Genomic DNA, 19,259 nt, shown 5'->3' with positions numbered 1-19,259 from the left:
ATTTTGAGTTGTTTAGCATGTTTTACTTAAGATTTTAATATTAATGGAGCTTCCTCGCTATCAATTTGTGATGGTTCCGTTCTTGTGTTCATGAAAAGATCTTCAATATATTTAGTCCATACTTGTTTTATTCCAATTGAGTTATTAATAGGTTTATTGTTTTTGTCAATCAACCGGTTAAGTGTATTTGTTCGTGATTTTCCAGATAATTCTCTGGCTTTTTTATGCTCTTTTATGAATTATAATGATCACGTTTTTGGTGCAATTCGTCTATTTCAATGCATGTTTCCATCATCCACTTTTCCTTAGCCTCTTTTATTTTGTTCCTTATTAATTTATGTTTTTCTCTGGATTCATCTGGGTTTTTGCTTCTATATTTTCTTCTTTGTTCTATAATTTCCACTATTTCTTGAGGCATCCAAGGTTTTCGACTTTCTTCTTTCTTTGGTAGAGTTTCGTTCTGTGTCTTTATAATAGAATCTTTGATTTTGCGCCACATAATATTCACATTCTTAGTGTTTTTTATTTCTAATGTTAATCATTTCATTTCTTGATTTATACAAGTTGAACCCTCAGCACGTATTTCGTTTATGTTGAGTGCCTGAGTATTCACCTCAGAACTTTTGGATTTTATTATCTTTTTACCCTCAGTTTCACTTCTGCGACAAGGTTATAATCTGATGGGACATCTGCTACAGGGTAAGTCTTAACGCTTATAATGGAATTTTTAATTCTTGGATTGGTTAGTATAAAGTCGATCTCATTTCTAATGCAATTTTATTTATTATCCTGCGGTGACCTCTAGGTATACAGTCTACGGGGTGGTAATCGAAACCATGTGTCCATAATCGCCAGGTTTTCTTCTTGACAAAATTGAGCCAATCTGTTGCCTCTAGCATTTCTTGTTCCTAAACCATAATCACCTATTATATTATCCACTCGGCCTGTTCCTATCTTTGCATTTAACTTGCCCATTATTATTGTACTTTCTCCTTCCTGGTGTATTGTAAAAGTTGTTTGAGTTGTTCATAAAAATGTCCTATTTCAGCTTCTGATTTATCTGCAGTTTGAGCATACACTGGCACTATATTAATGTTCACTGACTTTCCCTGTATTTGTAATTATAGCATTATACCCGAAAAGAGAACAGAGTTTACAACGGCTATTTGGATTCTTCTGGAGATAATTATCCTAACTCCGTATATATGATATCGGGTGTAATTTCCAGAGTAAATACATCGTTTTATTAAACAATGTTTTACCGGAACCAGACCAGCGCGCATTTTGCTTATGCCTAATATTTCTAGGTTCAATCTGTTCACTTCCTGAATAGAGTTGTGCGTATTTCCTTGTTCAAACAAGCTCCTCACATTCCATGTCCCAAAATTTAAAAAGGATTTGTTCTCTATATAGTTGATTGTCACATCCGTGTGGCTCCTTGCGGAAATTCTTAGCACCCCTCGACCATTAAAGGTCCGCCGTCACTTTTCACAACTAAACTTAAATATACCTTATTAACATAAATTTCATTCTCTTTAATTTTAACTAATACAATAACATAATTCATAAATAAAATTTATTACACACAATACCCATATTGGGCTATTAGAGTGATTACCAAAAATCCACTTTCGACTGTCTTGACAACCCGTCAATTTTTAATAAACTTTGCTTTCTTCCTGATCTAATCAGTTGGTTGGTTTTAACCGTTGGGCAAAGTTGTCCTCCTTTCTACAGGGAAATTGTATGTCCCCTTAAAGTGATATCCTATAACATCGATCTTGTTTCATTACTATTTTACAATATAATGATTTTCATGTAATCGTAAGGTTTTTACACCTATATTGATAGCTAGTTTCAACTACTTTTAAAATGTAACTTTTTTCCACATGTTTAGTAATTTAACAATTAAAATTGTACCTTATGTTTGTGCCATTTTGACGTGGAAATACTTGTAAGTTTCACTGATGATGGTCCGACTGGACCGAAACGTTTCGAAAATATTTGTAATCCTTTTGGATAAATTCTAAATATTTTAATAATAAAATATACCATCATACATCAGAGAAGTCTTTACTTCTTCGTAAGTTTTTTTTTATAAAAAAAATTCTCACGAATTTTACCTTTTTAATTTATCTCCTAATTTTTACCGTTTGCTAGGATGCAAGATTTTGTCACAAATTAATGATTTTAAAGTTTTAAAATTAAAGAATTACTTGGCCTATATTTTTTGCTTCGCAAGATCCCAAGAAACGAACATTTTAAATCTAGTAAAATAATAATACCCCCAAGAATTGCTCACAAAGTTAGAGTCCCAGTTAACAGAAGATCTGTTACAGGAATACCAAACTATATAAAAATTGGAAATGCAGAAATTCCTTCGTTTTATTATGATGAGTAACCTAGGAGAAACCCCACCGGAAATAAAATTTACATAACTGTTTAACGTAGACTATTCAAGAAGAAAACTTAAATAATATTCAGTCATATTACATTGAGGAGATGGACATAGACATATACGAAGAAGAAATAGATTACTTACAAAAAGAAAACCTCAAGAAACTTATTAATTATTAAAGATACATTATTTTTACCAAGAAAAGGTATACTTGTTGGTAACCTCAAAATTTAACCGTTTTCGAGATAATCGCATTTTATAAGTCAGCTGCATAATAATTCTTAGTTGTGATATTTGTACGGTAAATACCTGTAGATAAGCATAATTCATAGTTCATTCTTCATACAACAACTCAAAGATGATAATGTAACATTACAAAATTTTTGTTATGGCTGCTAAATGTCTTATTGGAAAAAATATTCTTCATCTTCTTCTTTAGGTGCCGTGTCCGTATTCAGACGTTGGCCGTCGTCATGTTTACAATTTCCCTTTTCTATCGCTTCTTAAGTTTCTATACCTACTGGTGTTGTATTACTTTTTCCCTTATGTAAAATGCTGAAAACCCAAAATATGTGGTTTATGTAAGATGGTACACCACCACATGTTAGAGAGAAGGCAGTGAGAACATACTTAAATATAACTTTTCTGAACGTTGGATTGGTCGTGGCAGTCATATTCCTTGGCAATGTGGTGAGATATTGATATAATTATTTAATTTATAAAAAATCCCAAAAGAATACTTATTATTCATTACGTTACTTGTTTAGCCATTATTATTAGGACAATTAGAAACTAAAGCCCAGGTATTGAATAACACATATGTGTCTTGTTTCATAATACTTTTGCTACAAATAAAGACTCAGCATTTTTACAAAACATCGTTGGCCTAATAACCGATATTGTTATAAATATAGTATACACACAGGCAATTTAGTTCAGCATAATATTAGTTCGTTAGTTAATCACAATACTCCATTTGTTCGAGATGTAATTATAGTTAATCGTAATCTGTAACGTAATCATATAAATAAGTAACGTCATCGATAGGTTATTAGGTGTGTATACAAGTAACCAATGAATGATATACATCACAGTTTAATACATTATTTAACCTCTGCGACAAATAAGATGTAGTTCCATAATATACCATAAGATTTGGATATGTATCCAAAAGAATATATTCATCCATTATACATTATAGCCACCACGTAGCCCAAAATTTAATCCGTTTGATTTTGGTGTATGGGCCGTATTAAAAGAACGTGTCTATAAGAATCCCATAAACATTCGCAATTAACTATGGGAAGAAATAAATACTGCAGCAGTTTCTTTAAAACCAATGATGCTATTTAATATGAGATGATCTTTTATGGAATATATTGACAATGAATTAAAGAAAATGGTGGACATATCGAACACTTACTTTGACAAAAAGTTATGTTATTTAGTTTAACTATTTCTTAATTTGGTTTGTAAACAAAATGTTTTAAATATGACTTTAATTTAACATAAAACGTAAAATGTTTGATGTAAAATCCTATTATTCTGTTTTTTGTCAAATCCTATTTTTAATTATCCTGCTGATATAATTATTTTACTTAATATTTCGTTAACTATTAACTTTAGTTAAAGGTATTTTATACCAAAATTTAGATTTATTAATGTTTTTGTCTATTTTTTTGCTGCTATATGCTGCTGTCATCTCGTCGATTTCGAGATGGGGCCAAAGTTTCTGATGATGTGGCCAAAGTTTCTGGTGACATCGCATCATTAGAGAACAAAGTTTCCGGCGACATCGCTTCTGTAGAAGACAAAGTTTCTAACGAGATTTCTTCTCTGGAAAGCAAAGTTTCTGCTAACATCTCTTTGGAAATCTCTAAAGTCACTTTTGAGATGTCTGCCCTCGACGATAGAATATCTTCGTTAAAAAACCAAGTTGCTGCTGATAAGTTGGCCTTCGAAGAAAAGATAAAAGAGGGGAAGCTGAAACGATTGTTCAGGAAATGAAGAAAGACGGGGTGATAGAACCTTCTACGAGCCCATGAGTCTCTCCGGTGGTCCTGGTTAAAAAGAAAGACGGAACGACGAGGTTCTGTCATTCTGTGTAGATTACCGTTTGCTGAACAACGTTACCAAGAAAGATAGTTATCCTCTGCCTCGGATCGACGACACATTGGACATATTGGTTGGAAGTAAATTGTTTTCTACTTTGGATTTGAAGTCTGAATACTGGCAGGTAGAAATATACCCAGTAGATAAAGAGAAGACAGCCTTCACCACAGACTCTGGATTGTGGCAATTCAACGTTATGCCATTTGGACTCTGTAATGCTCCTGCGACATTTGAGAGGCTTATGGAAAATGTGTTGAGGGGGTTATCTTGAAAAACATGCCTGGTTTATCTAGATGACATAATCGTCTTGGGGGAGACATTTGAAGACCATCTGAAAAATTTAGAAAACGTTTCTAATCGACTTAAAGCTGCTCAATTGATGTTAAACCCCAAGAAGTGCCAGCTATTTCAAGGCAAAGTCAATTATCTGGGTCATATAGTCAGTAAAAAAGGAGAGAGAAGAAGAAGGAGATAAGGGAAAAATCGATTCCATTAAGGAATGACCAGAACCGACAAACATCAAGTGAGAAGTTTTCTTGGACTATGTACTTACTACCGGAGGTTTATTAAAAAATTTGCAGATATCGCTAAGCCATTAACGCGACTTACAGAGGAAGCAAGATATTTTATGGATATTTTAGTAAAGCTCTTTCAAAACCTGAGCGGAATCATTGCGTCACGAGAAGAGAACTTCTAGCAGTAGTGAAATCAGTAGAGCACTTTTATCAATACCTCTATGGAAGGAAGTTTTTAATCCGAACCGACCATGCCGCCCTTAAGTGGTTAATACAGTTTAAGAATCCAGAGGGTCAGATAGCCAGATGGATCGAACGACTCCAAGAATAAGATTTCAAGATTAAGCACCGGGCCGGAGTTACCCACAGAAACGCTGATTCTCTTTCCAGAAGGCCATGCCCAGCAGAGTGTTCCCACTGCAACAAAATAGAATCTAAGGAAGCAGCAGTGCTAAGAACAATGATGGTCAACGACGACTGGGCGCCTAGTCATTACAAACAATAAAAATTACGAGTGAACTTGAACAAAACTGTCTAATATCGGCTATTTTGCGCTAAAACATCGATAACAGTTTGCATACGGTTTGTAAAGAAAAGAAACAAATTTTGAATAAAAACTTGAGGAATACGTTTATATGCTCCACAAAACATGTTTTGAAGTTTTGCAAGACTTTCTGGCTGGCCTGGTTGACTTCTAACCCTACGATGAAGTTCATTCTAAAGATGTTCGATGATATTCAGATCAGGGCTGCAGACTAGCCATTTCAGAGTATTAATTCCTACTTCCCCCAAGTAATTTGTCACGATTCTTGCAGTATGCATTATTATGCATAAAGACGAATTTGTCCCCAATAAAAGGATAAAATAGAACTACTGCTTCTGTCAAAACATCCTCTATATACCGGTGAGCATTCAGGGGGCCATTGATGAAAATAAGTTCAGTTCGAGCTTCAAATGAGATTCCGGCCCAAACCATGACACCACCACCGCCAAACTTTCTTCTCTGGGACATACAAGCTTGGGTATATTTTTCATTTCTATGTCACCAAACACTCTCTCGGCCATGGCCAGACTTCAAACAGAACCGCGATTAACAGTAAAGAGAATTCGGCTCAAATCCTGTATATCCCAGTGTTGATGTTGTCGAGCAAAAATTAATCGATTCCTACAGTGTCTTGAGTTGTAATTCGGGAACAATAGCAAGCCTTACTTAATAATTCGAACAACATCTACTGTAAATAACACCATATCTTAATTATTATTAACTTAGTGAAAATCCACGGTTGAAAAAAAAAACTGTTTAATTAAATGTTTTCAACTTGGAAGATAAACAGCGACTAATGGAAATCCACGTTTGAAGAGCTAGATTTTTGTTTAATTAAATGTTTTCAACTTAGAAGAATCACTGCAACTACAGAAAACAACAACATAAATGTCAAAACTGTCAAAAACAAGCATACATGACAGCAATAAATATTTAAGTTGAGACGCAATATGAAACAGTGCAAAAAACTTGTAATAAATTTTTATTTTCGAAAATTTATAGGGTGGCCACTTTTTTTGCCGCTCAGTGTATCTTTTAAAAATTGTTATTCAATTCAATATTATTTTAAATGGTGAATGCATTGATTATTTTGGATATCACATAGAATGTATGAAAAAAATAAGTGTTCTGAAATTAAACTATAAACAAGAATATGAGGATTTTACTTATACATAATTATAAGTAATATTGTCTTTAATATGGAAAGATTCATGAAATTGTTTTATATCGACTCACATAACTGACACTCATATTAAAAAATTAGCTTTAATTTGATATAAAAACATGCCAATGCGTTATGAGTAACGTATTTAATTTAAAAAATAAATGAACGAAATATTGTTTAAAAATTAATTACCATTAATTGAATTAAAACTATTTGTGGCCACTTTTTGACTCACAACCTGTTATCAATCAATCACAACCTATCTTATTCTTACATGTATGTAAAAATGTGAGTTTGATGAACTACGTAGTGATCGTTTAGTGGAATCTCGTACTATTAGTAAGAACAAAAAGACGATACATATGCCGTTCAAACTGTCATATAAACGTCACATCAAAAGGCGGATATTTTGAAGCTCTTACAAAAAAATATCTATTTTAAAGGTTTTTTCTTCACTTTTACGGTAACACTTGTAGTGGTAAAGACACATTAAACTAGTGGTCTGTAAGAAAGTGTATATTTCGTGAGTAGGAAGTGAAATCCCTAAAAAATCGACATGGTAGAAATTCCACCGAAGCCTTCAATAGAGGGTTGTCTATAGAATTGGGGGAAGATAGGATGATGGAATTCGAAGAATAAAAAAAATAGCAACATTAGGGTAAATGATAAGGTAACAAACGAAAAAAGCCAAACAACTAGCACTAACGAGATAGGTAACCAATTTGATTTTAATAACGATGCAACTTTGACCCAATTTAATAAAATAGATAGATTGGATAATCCAAATTTAAATAAAGTTATAAATTTAAGATTAAATAATAGATATAAATTTGGAGATAATGCACCATATATAGTACATATAGAAAATAAAAAGGGTAATATCTGCAAATTACACAGGATAGGCACGGCCCGACTAATATTACGTTCAGTACCTGAAATTAAAAATAATATCACACAAATTAGGGTAGTTGGTAGGAATAAAATTATGGTAGAACTGAATAATTTTGCTAGTGCTAATAACTTAATTGAATATAAAAAATTTAAAAAGCAAATAGTACGAGGCATAATTTCAACGTTTTTTACTCAAAAGAAAGGAGATAAAATCTGTAGATAAAGAGATAAAAGAGGATGATTTGTTATCATTAATTCAAACTAGGTTTGGAATGAGGTTTGAAGTCTTACATGTAAAAAAAATAATGCGTAAAGTGGTACAAGAAAATTGATCTACTATCTACGTAAAAACAAGAACTGTAATAAACTTTTAAAGGTCAGTCTATACCTACAAACGTAGTAATAGAAAAAATGATATACGAGGTTGAAAATTACACACCCAGAATGTTACAATGTTTAAAGTGCTTGAGATTTGGGCATATACGTGATTAATGTAGGGGAAAAGATAATGTGAAAGATGCGGTGAAGAACATAATAAATCAAATTGTTCCAATCCGAACAATTTATTTTGTGTATTGTGCAAAGGAAAGATAGCCCTACTTACAAGGGAACAAATTTTACGGAAAGAGAAAACAGGAGTATATTAAAAAGATTATGAACACTGAAAATATAACATATTACGAAGCTAATAATATGGAAAATATTAGTAAAACAGTAAGTAAAGAACAAGAAAGTACTTCCAATAAATATACAATCTATAAACGAAAACGATCAAGTAGTATTGATTCTAGTTACGTAGACAAAGAAATAATGGAAGCGTACAGAAAAATCTTGCAAACACCAAAAGTAAAAAGTCAGCCTTGTTATAATTTTAACAACCCTATTTATCATAATAAAACACATATACAAATATATATAACACATAATCAAAGTAATATAGGAGAAAGTATAGTAAACTTTATTTCAACAACTTTAAATCAGATTAATCACAATTTAAATGAAAAAACGTTGGAATTACTGAAAAACAATATTTCACAATTATTATTAAATCGTGATGGCTAACATTATCATTTCTTCAATGGAATGCGCGGTCAATTAATACAAATAAGGGTTATTTAGAAAAAATTTTGTATGACAATAAAATAGATATAGGACTAATATCAGAAACATGGTTAAAGAAAAGTAACTTTATTAACTGTACAGGTTATAATACCTTTAGGAATGATAGGGATGATGGATATGGTGGTGTGAACATACTTTTGAAAAAAAAAAAAATTAATTTTTATAATAGTCCTACTTTTCATCCAATCAATGACGTAATGTGTAATAGCATAGCAATTAAAATTAAAACCGGTAAAAAGATTAACATTTATTCTATTTATGTAAAACCAAATCTCAAAATTACGGTAAATGAATGGAAAAAGTTTTTTAATATTATGGACAAGCCTTTTATAATTGGTGGTGATTTTAATAGCCACAATTATGTTTGGGGTTGTAGTACCGTAGACACTATAGGAAAAAATCTGTTAGAAGATATTGAGGACTGTAATCTCGTACTTTTAAATAACGGCAAAGAAACTTTGCTGCGTAGACCTAGTAGCATTAATAAATCGGCAATAGACCTTACAATATGCTCAGTAAATATTAGTCATTGTTTCGATTGGGATGTTGTGGACAATACTTTAGGATCAAATAATTTTGCTATTGTTATAAAGTCAAATATTAATGTTAATAAAGCTATATGTGTAAATACAAAATTCCAATGGAATATAAATAAAGCGGACTGGTGTATTTTCTCTTCTATCACTGATAATTTCATGGAACTCGATAATAATTTAAGTTACCAACAATGTTTAAATAAATTAAACGAATATTGTAAAATATGTATACCGGAGAAAAGAACAGGGTCTAATCGACGATTTAGGAATGACAATTGTAAAAAGGTTATTCAAGAACAACAACTTGCTTTACGCAAGTTTATGTTACAGTCCAATATACAAAATTATATGAATTATAATAAATGTGTAGCAAAAACCAAAAAAGTTATATTAAAGAGTTAGCGTAATGCATGGAGAAATTTTTGTGAAACTTTAAACAAAAATCATCATCATCATTGGTGCTACAGCCCTATAAAAGAGCCTCGACCTTCCTAAGTCTATTACGCCAGTCATTTCTATCCATTGCCAACTGTTGCCAGTTTGCTGCGCCTATTTGTCTACCATCCTCATCTACACCATCCCTCCATCTGAGTTTTCGTCTACCCCTATTTCTACTTCCCACAAAATACAACAATAAAAAATATGTGGAATCAAGTCAAACGTTTACCAAACATCTTTAAACCACAAATAAATCCAGTGACCGAAGGAGAATGAATAAAGAAAGAATTAAAAATTTTTAATCAAATATGGCAATCAGAAGATATTCCAGATAGTTGGAGAGAGTACCGGGTGATTCCCATACTTAAAGCAAATCGAAATTCTGATTCGGCAGAATCTTATAGAGGTATTTCATTAAGCTCCTGCATAACAAAAACACTGGAAAGAATGATAAAACTTAGGCTCGAAAGATGGTTAGAAAAAAATAATAAAATATCACAAACACAATTGGATTTCGAAACAGATATAAATTTAGCATTTACGTCAAATTCTTCAGTAACAGGTCTTTTATTAGATGTTGAATCAATACCACAACGTTAATTTAAGTATACTATATATCAAAATGACACAAATAGGTCTTCCCGGATGTTTCTGTCAAAAAATAATAAAACTATATGACTGTAAAAAAATTTATATATCGGTAAATGCTAACACAATTGGTCCAAGGCTAGCGATGGATGGTTTACCTCAAGGAGGAATATTAAGCCCGTTGTTATATTTAATTTATACTGCTGATATAGTAAAAAATTTAAACTCCACAAGAATTTTACAATTTGCAGATGATATAGTCATTTATCAAGAACACATTAAAATAGAAAATGTAGTCAAATCCATTGAAGAATGAGCCAAACATATTAAAACATGGAGTGAATTACATGGACTAAATATCTCTGATTCCAAAACTAAATTATGTATTTTTACAAGAAAACGAAAAGATATACCCAACTACATCTTAATAAACAATGTCTCCTATCCAGTGCAAAGTTATGTTAAATATTTGGGTATTACTCTTAATAGACAGCTTCTCTGGAAAGAACATATAGACAATATAGTTAAAAAAACAGAAAAGGGAATAAATCTTCTTCGATTCGTGTCACACTTACGATGGGGAGCAGATCCAAATCTTTCTTTGTTATTATTTAAAAATAATATAAGAGCTATAATCGAATATGGATCAATATTATACGGTAACGCATCACAGTGTCATTTAAACAAAATAGACAAAATCATTAATAAATGTCTTATATTGTGTACAGGAACCCTAAGGAGTACACCCATTAGTAACCTACAAGTCGAATGCTGTGAAATGCCAATATATATAAGACGAAAAAAACTTGGCATCAGACTTTTAGTTAGATTGTACGAGAAAAAGTCAAGTTTAATATCCAAAATACAACAGCTGTTCTTAGCAGACTTAACAGAAAAATATTGGATAAAAAAGAAAACTCTAAATATAGTAGATTTCTATTCAAAAACGACAATATATGATAAACAACTATATAAATATGACATAAACCCAAATTACAATATTGACTTTAATATTCTGGAACAAGTTCAGATATACTTCTTAAGATTACAACAATTTGCCTTTATCTTTAAGAAAATTAATGTTTATATCAGACAATTCACAATTGTTCAAATATTGTTATATGCTATATACAAATGCATCCAAAAGTATCGAAGGTGTGAGATGTACATACTGGGATAACAATAATAAAAACAGTAAAATGTTAAAACTCAATTTCATCATGAGTATATACACAGCATTCAAAGTTTATAATTTATAGTGACAGCAAAAGTTCTTTAAGTAAAATTTTGTGCCATAAATCCCAAATCAAAAGTAAAATAGATTGAATTATAAAATTAAAGAACTTCGGCAACAAGGCAAAACTGTTAAGTTGGCATGGATTAAAAGCCACTGTGGAATAAATGGAAATGAAATAGTAAATGAATTGGCAAAAACGCGGTGATAGAGATATAGAATCAGACATATTCAAAGAGCTTAAGAAAGAATGGAAAGAAAGGTATATTAATGAGGATAAATCTTGGTTTTCTAAAATAGAGTCGACAAAGGATATGACAAGAACTATATGCAGAATGAGATTTAACCACTGTCTTACACCATCATATATGTTCAAAATGAATCTATCTGATAGTCCACAATGTACTTGTGGTCAGATGGGTAACCAACAACATTAAATTTTGGACTGTTCTCTTATATCTAATAAGGTTAATAATGTTTTAAATTCGCTGTATTCTTTGACCGATGTCCACCATCCCAATAATTTAAATTATTTATTAACATTAGAAAACAATGAGTTATTATTTAGATTATTGTAAACATGTTTTAGATATTAAACTCAAATTGTAATTTAAATATAGAGTATTTCTATTTAATTTATTATAATATAAAAACAATATAAGAAATAAATAATAAAAAAAAATAAAAAAAAAAATAAAAAACAGAGAAAAAATGAGGAACTTGGACAGTCCATAGTAAAGTAGCTATTGAATTAAGTAGATAGCTGCAGAAGAGTTTGCGGTGGAACTCTGAGGACATCATCTCCTATTTTATATATAAATAACTAAAAAAGCACCTAATAAAAAAAATAGACAAAATTAACAAAAAAAAAAGACTATATATTAGATCAAAACTAGTAATATATTTAGGATAAGATTGTATACGAAACAATGACTAATGAAAAAATGAGTAAAAATTATAAGATTGACGAATGGATTTAGTGTCCGCAGTCATATAAACACAAACAACAACATATACCGCTGTTTTATTATATTCAATTTATTATATTATATACTTAGTTGTTATTTTCCTTGAAATAAACGTTCCGAACAAGTAAATTTTATTACAATTAAATTTTTAAAAACCGTCTTCGGCTGTGAGAATTACATACAATAATAAATTTTACACGTTCCCACCTAAATTCGTGAGGACTATGCAGGCTATCACTGCAAATACTTCAGCTTGGAACGATAGAGTATTAACTCAAATTGTAGAATTTATTAAATATACTTCCACCACAGTATATTGGTAAAGAAGCATTCTTTTAGTATTAAACTGTGCTTCTACCGTCACGGAAGGTTAGAATCCCTGATCCGGTTTTTACCCATTAGCGAATCATACTAGACCTTTGAATTATTTATTTTAGTATGCCAATGCTTTTTAATTTAACGATTATCAAAAACTAAGAAGTTACTTTCAAGATTCTGATTTTTTATGTTTAAATTTAAAAGTAATATTTATTTTATATAATTCTAGTGTCCCGTATTCCAAATAACAAAAACCATTTCGTAGACGCTAATAAACATTCCATGGTTGCATGGAAAAACGAAAGAACTGTTTAAATCCGTTACGAATAAGCGGTTTCCCATTATCAAACACATCATAATTTTGATGATTAGAGTATAAAAAATTCTAAAAGGTATTAAATTACGTTTTAGGGTTAGTGCCCAGAACGCTAAACCTGTTCAAAAACGTAGGATTAATTAGAAAAGCAGTATGGAATCCCGCTCAGAAGAGTACAGGTTACAGTACATAAAGTCATCAGTAGATAAAACTACTTTCCTCGCGTTAAAAACAGGAGCGGCTCTAAAACATTTGATAACACTTTTTTTAGTGAAAAATGTTAATATATATTTCAAGCTAATTGAGGCTGCTTTCGGATATGTTTTCGTTCCATCTTTTTTATGTTATGAGAGGAAATTTCGTAATTTTTCATTTTGATGATACTTGACTAAAGGTCCGTTATGGATACGCACTCTATTCGGTCAAATACTTTTACAAAAGAAACTATCATTTCTGACAAGTCAGTCAGACAAGGTCAGTTTCAGCGTACAAGCGAAGCAGGAACATCTACAGAAGATGCCAACCGCTAGTGTTGGCGAAACGTCGAGAACTAATCTCAAAAGACAACGGCCTAACAGCCCGAACAAACAGTTTAACAAGTTTATACAATTTGGTCAACTATATAAACTGTTGGTTTTTCATTACGTTTCGAAATTTCCAGTAACTCTGATTTGACGGCGTATTCCGGCGAAAATTGATATTATTTTTACCTAACCAATTTTTTATGCTCGGTACGTTCCACGACTGTTTTGGTTGTTTCTCCAAAATCTCTGAATAGTAAGGTGCATTATCTAAAACTATAACTCATGGTTCACTCAGACTAGGTAACAGTTTCCCTCAAGCCATTTAACAAACATATCTGCATTCATGTTTTCATGGTAATCAGCAGATTTTTATTTTGAAGAAAAAATCAAACCTGCGTTTTCTATAAAGCCTTCTTTCCCTCCTGCATAAAGAATGATATGTCTTTTGCCTTCGCTATCTGTGTATTTTATTGATTTTATGGCTGTCGTCTTGCTAAATTCTTTTAATTCCACCTGTTGCAAATATCCATGTCTCATCTAAGTATACGAATGTTGCATTTTCAGATCTAAGTCTAGTATACTCCTTCAAAAATTTAATTCTTTTGTGAACCACACTACTCTTTTCGCATAAAAGGAACCTATTATTTTCTTTTTTGAATTTAAATTCTAAATCTCTCAACACTTTTCAAAGGCCAGTCCTCTTAATTTCGGAAACTTGTCTTTCTCTTATTTTGGCCAGTAAAGTGTCTAAACTGACATGTTGATTATTTTCACGCATTCGATACAAAATATTGCGAATTTTAAAATTTTCTCCATCAGGTTAGTCAATGCTCCTAGAATGTTTACGAGTTGTTTTCTTGTCTGTGTGATACTCAGTCACAGTAAGATCTTGAGAATCTCTGACAGTGTTCATTACAGTTTTTAGCTTACTTTCACTTATCCCGAGTGACTCTAAAGGTCCACCATCGTCTCTTTCTATGGTAAATTATTTATACACATTTGCCATTAATTCATCAATATCCAACTTACGTCTAGCCATGTTGGTCACTTGAAACTAAACGTTTGAATTACAATATACTGAGTTTAGATCAATATGACCGAAACTTTCTAACTGTTGTGCTTGAGAGGTAACATATAATATAATATAATCGTTTACAAAGATCCTAAATAAATTCAGCAAATTAGCCTAATGATCATTAGGAATGCCGATTGTAATTTAATTATGTTTGATAAAAAGTTTAGAAATGGTTGGAAACCTTAAATAAACAAATTAAAATGTTTCCCACAATTATTTTTTTTAGTACAAGTATTTTCATTTAAAAATAAAAAGTTAAATATATTTACCAAAACCCTAACGTTAACCCGTAATCGCAGACGTCTCAAAAACGGTACACTCTAACAGACATATGGTCAATCTAACCACCACTATTTAAATTGACAAAATGTTCTAGTTTACTCCGAAGTATTTTTTAACAAAAATTAAAAATGATATTTTAGTACTTTGGATATCTACTTTGAATATAAATTATCGTTAGCACGGTAGTATTTGTTTCAGAAAAAAATTATTAAACAAGTAGGTGAAAGAAATTTACGTTAAATAACATTATGCAAGAATACTATTTATTAAAAAAAAATCTGTAACAAAATATGCAAAACTACGAACAACGGGTTAAGGACACATATATTTATTTCACACCTAAAATTTAGCAAAGTGTTAAACATTATTGAGAATACCATTGCAGTTTACCCTGCCTTCTACTACAACGAAAGGCTTTCTGCGAATTCCGTTAATCGTTTAGAGGTGTAAGTGGGTTGAATATACTGTAGGTAATAATTTTTTGTGTGAAGATGTTAACCATATGTTTTTCATATGGTAAAGATTAATAACAAACACGAAATGACCAACGAAACAGAAAAAAAAAACAAGATATCGCAATACCACAAAATCCACGAATATTAAAAAAAAACTGAGATTTTGAAGTGGAACATAGTATGCTACTTCCAAAATTATACACAACGTTCTACCGTTTGATGTTGGGTATGCTTCATCTAATTTACTTACCGTTGCACGTCATCCGCGTCACAGCTTGTGAGGTCACATGATACCAACACGAAATATTTAGGCGCTAGGTGTTTTCTTTTTTAAAATTACTTTGCCGAGTACACTGACATTAAAGCCACTAGACATATTTTATTATATACGCGTAGAAATAATATTTAAAGATTTCTATTAATGTTAACTTAAAGAAATACACAATAATATGTTTCATTTAATTTGTATAAATGCATTATAAAACGTTTTTATGAAGAATATTTGTTCGGAACACACTGTAACTGTAATCGAACGAAGGTGACATTTTGGCATAAATTGGTAACACTTATTTGACAGTTGCAGTGTTCACTAATGTTAGTAAGTAATGAACAAAGTGTTGTTTTTGTTTTAGTGTTCCATTTTACATCTTTATACAGCTCATACAAGTGGCTCAAATTGTTTTTAACAAGATTATTTTTTAACTCTTGTTTTGCTTCTATTTATTTACATTAAATATTAATTTGTTTTGTTGTATAATCCACTTTTGCAATAATTATGTGACCTATCTGATTTAAAATGGATTCAGGATTTTTTTATACTTTGGCAACTATGTCAACTTCGATCTCTGTCAATGATGATGATGTACAACGGTAAGTAAATTAGATGGACTGTACGTGAATATACACGCATATTTTATCAAAGTACGGCTTTTTAGGAAAGTATTACCCAATCGCGGTGGTCATCACGAAAAGCATGAAACCATCTTATGAAACTGGTTGGCTAGTAAGCTTATTCGTGATTTTTCTTTAATAGTAGCATTTTTTTTTCACCATGAATAAGGTTTTAATACACGTCTTACAACCATTCGAATTGCATCTAAACATCTTCGAACCAAAATACACAAAATTTAAATGTTGATTTTACTCAACCCAAATTGTTTTGGATAAATCTCTTCCTTTGTAAATCTCATAGGTTGCTATAAGCACTTAGTGATTTGAGTTATTTTAGAATTGCGTCTTAAAATCGTCGATTAAAATAAATAAAATCCAATCGTTTATTTAAATTGGAAAATGTTGCTAGTTGCATTAAAACTGGTCGTTTACATTTGCCAGACGCCTCTGCGCCAAATTTCTCTGACCATAGCCCGTGGGAGGATTTTACCGTTGAGAGAGCGGGAATGTGTGAGAAAGAATTTTTTGGACGATACTTTTAGTCTGCGAAAAGGCCGTTTGTTGGGCCTCCGAAATAATTCCATTGGAGACTATTTGCCGGACACCTCTGGCGGTAATGGTAAAAGGAGTATGCAATAAATAAAATAGTACGAGGTAGATCAAAGTATGTAGCAAGCCAGCAAAGAAAAACGAAACAAGAAATAAAGTTTATTTAAAACTGCTTTAAAGAAGTTAGCGCAGAATAGTTCACTTTTCGTTTTGGGTAAAAACGTCAGTCACTGTAAGTTTTTCCTTTTGTTGTATATCCTCCAACAGCAGATTCAATAACTATGCTTAATATTTTCGGATGGTGGTCATACAAAGAAGGAAAAATACCCTTAACTATTTTTACTTTCTTCTACCTGCACCTAGACTTGTGGATTTTTGAATGAACACAATGTTCCAACTAGCCGACAGAAGATTATAAACTTGGAGATCTCCTGCAGACAACAAAGACCGCATAGTCAGAAATCAAATAGACTATATATTAGTCAAAAATAGATACAAAAACTCAATTAAAACAGTAAAAGCATACCCCGGAGCAGATGTCAACTCAGACCACAACCCGCTGATAGCTAGACTGCACGTGAAACTCAAAAATATTGTAATACATAAAAATTAACCAACGTTTGATTATACAAAATTAAGAAAAAAAAATACATCAAAAGGTGATCCTACAAGTCAACTCAAATCTAACAGAAGTAGGAGAAGAAATTTTAACATCAGAAGATGTCAATGAAAAGTGGAGCAATATTCAGAATGCATTACTAAAGTCTGTAGAAGAAAATTTAAAGCCTGAAAAGACAAAGAAAAACAGAAGTGGATGACTTCAGAAATTCTATCTTTAATGGAAGAGGGGAGAAAAGTCAAAGGGAGAAATAAGATAAAATATCAAGAACTACAAAGTAAAATTAAAGTAGAGATAAAAAAGGCCAAGGAAAAGCGGTTAACAGTTCAATGCATAGAAATAGAATAGTATGACAGAAAATACGACAGCTTTAATATGAATAAAAAAATAAAAGAATTAACAAATACCAAAAAGTGAGCACATTATGGGATACTCAAAGATGATAATGGTAAACTCATTACAGACAACAAAGATAAAATAAGATTTTGGCAAGAATACATAATGAAACTATTCGACGATGATAGAATGATACAAGAAGAACCACAGGAACAAACAAGACCGAAAATAATAATGTGCGAATTAGAACAGGCAATTAGGCAATACTTTTGGATCTGTTCAACAAAGTATATACAACAGGAGTAATGCCCGAAGATTGGTTGCTGTCCACGTTTGTAACACTACCAAAGACAGTACATGCGACAGAATGCTCCCAGTACAGAACTATTTCCTTAATAAGCCACATACTTAAGATATTTCTCAAAATAATACATGGAAGACTATACAGAAAAATAAAAGAAGATATAGATGCCACCCAGTTTGAATTCAGAGGAGGACTAGGAACAAGAGAGTTCTGTTCGCTTTTAGCGTTCTCGCGCAAAGACGACTAGATATAAACCAGGATCTCTATGTCTGTTTTATAGATTATCAAAAGGGTTTTGATAAAGTACGACATCAGAAACTCGTAAAACTGTTAAAAAAAAAAAAAAAAGAATGTGGATAGTCCAGATATACGGGTTATTGTCAATCTGTACTGGAATCAAAAAGCAAAGATTAGAATCGAAAATGTCTATACAGAAACTATAGAAATCAAAAGAGATGTTGGACAGGGTTGCGTGCTGTTCCCATTGTTATTCAATCTGTACAGCGAAGCTATTTTTAAGGAAGCAATATCAAAGGAACAACAGGGTATATCAATAAACGGAAAAATCTTGAACAACATAAGATTCGCAGACGACACCGCTGTTTTTGCAGACAGTCTAGAAGCACTGCAACGCTCAGTATAAAATATGGACTACAAATGAACGTTAAGAAAACCAAGTGCATGATTATTTCTAAGCAACATACAGTAGGAAGGCTAGATATCGAGAGAAAACAAGTAGAAAGAGTGAATAACTACAAATATCTGGGGACCAGGGTAAATGAAAACAATGACCAAGGTAGAGACATAAACAACACGCATTGAAATTGCCAGACAAGCATTTATAAAAATGAAAACAATGTTTGTTAATCGAGACCATCCTCTGGAGCTGAGGATAAGAGCCTTAAGACGCTGCGTGTTCTCGACTTTGTTGTATGGAATGGAAAGCTAGACACTAAAAGTGGATAATATAAAAAAGTTGGAATCATTTGAGATGTGGTGGTATAGAAGGATTTTGAAAATACCTTGTGTGTTGAACGACCATATAAGGTAAGTCTGATTTTATCTTTTGGCTATATATG

At 31.7% G+C, this 19,259-nt stretch overlaps 1 protein-coding gene across 3 annotated transcripts in view; it reads right to left on the bottom strand.

Annotated features, from left to right (window-relative positions):
• LOC140450190 (1-phosphatidylinositol 4,5-bisphosphate phosphodiesterase gamma-1-like) overlaps nt 1-19,259 on the bottom strand; it is a 196,276-nt gene that overhangs the window by 92,241 nt on the left and 84,776 nt on the right. The gene's annotated exons all lie outside the window — the stretch shown is intronic.

This window comes from Diabrotica undecimpunctata, chromosome 9 (assembly GCF_040954645.1).
Source record: "Diabrotica undecimpunctata isolate CICGRU chromosome 9, icDiaUnde3, whole genome shotgun sequence".
In the NCBI taxonomy this organism is placed as follows: Eukaryota; Metazoa; Arthropoda; class Insecta; order Coleoptera; family Chrysomelidae; genus Diabrotica; species Diabrotica undecimpunctata.
The sequence above is the reverse complement of the archived record's forward strand: the minus strand, read 5'-3'. Positions and strand labels throughout refer to the sequence as shown.